Raw genomic sequence first — 2,168 nt, 5'->3', positions numbered from 1 at the left:
AGAGATATATAAGAAAAAAGGCTGAAGGGAGGTGAAAAGGCCACTGGAATGGCATAAAATGGGGTGTTGACTCTGTCATAAATATTTGCCAACTTTGTTTATAGACAGAGTCTCACTATGTGCTGTAGGCTGGCCTGAAACTCCCCTTGTAGTCCAGGATAGCTTTATCTATCTCAGACTCCTGAATGGTGAGATTACAGGTGTGTACTACCATTCTCATCTTTTTTATTCTTTCAACAAATATTTATTAGATGTCTCTGAATGCCTGTCACCAGTAAAGTTGCAGATGAGAACAAAATAAAGTTGGTTCTTGTGCTCTGTTTGATTGTTTAATAAATCATCTGGATGCCCTGCAGCAGGACCGAACACTATTCTAGTACGAAAGGCACTCAGGTAAACAAAGGGGGAAGCCATCAGTTTTCTTCAGGACAGACCAAATATTTGGAACATGCTATGGCGGCCATACCTGTAACCCAGGCACTTTCGAGGCACGAAGATCAGAAGTTCAAAGTCATCCTTGACTGCAAAACACCAACAACAAAAACAACAGAAATGAAAATCAAAAACAAACTTAATTGGCTTCAAATATCACTGTTCAATTCTAAAAACAAACAAACCCTTTTCTAAGCAAGATTTCAGACTAGCATTTTTTTTACCTGTGGGTCATGATCCCTTGGGAGACATATGACCTTTTCACAGGGGTCGCCTACAACCATTTGAAAGCACAGATTTTTATATTATAATTCATAACAGTAGCAAAATTACAGTTATGAATTAGCAAAGGAAATGACTTTATGGTTTGGAGTCACCATAACACGAGGAACTGTATTAAAGGGCCACTACATAAGTTACCTAGAAATATTGGGAACCACTGTTCTAGACTTTTCCATTTGTGCTTATCTGGGGACTTTCTAAAACACTCACCTTTTCACTGTCACACAGTCCCTAAGTCACCAGGTTCTGTATTGAATACTCAGAGTGACTTCAAGATAAATCCCCTCCTCTTTGATTTTTTTTATTTTTGTTCCTCCTTGTCTCTTCTGCACCCTGACACGTGTTGAGAATCTTGCTTTTAGGAGATCAAAGAAAAAAGGGGAAAATCAAGTTTCTCCCATATCCTTGTCCTTTGTTTAGGTTAAACATCAACATTATTTTTATATTTACCCAGGATACATCATTAAAATCACTTCAAAGACTTCAGATCAAAATGTATGCAGAGAAGCCTCACGCTGGGTTGCAGAACAAATTAATTTCCAATGCTAGCAGAGTTATTAGGTCCTCAAAATGACATTATATTAATGTCTCTCAGAGCTTGCCAAGTCAGAGGACAGGATGATATTTTGATCTTAGAAGATAAAAGGGCAATTCTAAGTAGCTGGTTATGCACAGCGTTCATTATCTGCACATTAGGGTGAGTTTCCACTGGCCTATCAGGGCCAGGCTACACACACTGCATGCTGTCAGTTTTCCCTCATGGCTTATGCCCAGTGAGTTATACAGATCCTTCCTCTTATGAACTGGCACTGGAGAACAAAGTCTGTAACGATCTGTGGAGGTGAAAGTAATAGATACTCATGTGGCACACCTGATCTTTGTTTAAAAAATAAATAAATAAAAGGCATTATATTGCTAGTGTTGTAGTAAATGCCCTTAACCCCAGCACTCAGTAGGCAGAGGTAAGCAGATCTCTGTGAGTTTCGGGCCAGCCTGGTCTACATAGCCAGTTTTAGGACCAGCAAAGGCTACATAACTAGACTCAGCTTCAAAAAATCATAATATATATATACATATATATATTTAATTTATAAGAAGTTCATGTGAATACAATGCATTTTGATCATATTTCCCTCTACCTAGACCTTTAAGAGTTTTTCTATCTTTTTTTTTTTTTTTTTTTTTTTGAGACAGGGTTTCTCTGTGTAGCCCTGGCTGTCCTGGACTCACTTTGTAGTCCAGGCTGGCCTCGAACTCACAGCGATCCGCCTGCCTCTGCCTCCCGAGTGCTGGGATTAAAGGCATGCGCCACCACGCCCGGCGAGTTTTTCTATCTTTTAAAAGGTTTATTTATTCTTATTTTATGTGTATGAGTATTTTGCCTTCATGCATGTAAGGGCACTGCATGTGTGCCTGGCTCCCACAGTGGCCAGAAGAGGCCTCTGGATCCCCTG

Source organism: Acomys russatus, chromosome 3 (genome assembly GCF_903995435.1).
Source record: "Acomys russatus chromosome 3, mAcoRus1.1, whole genome shotgun sequence".
Taxonomy (NCBI): Eukaryota; Metazoa; Chordata; class Mammalia; order Rodentia; family Muridae; genus Acomys; species Acomys russatus.
This window is presented reverse-complemented; position numbering follows the sequence as displayed.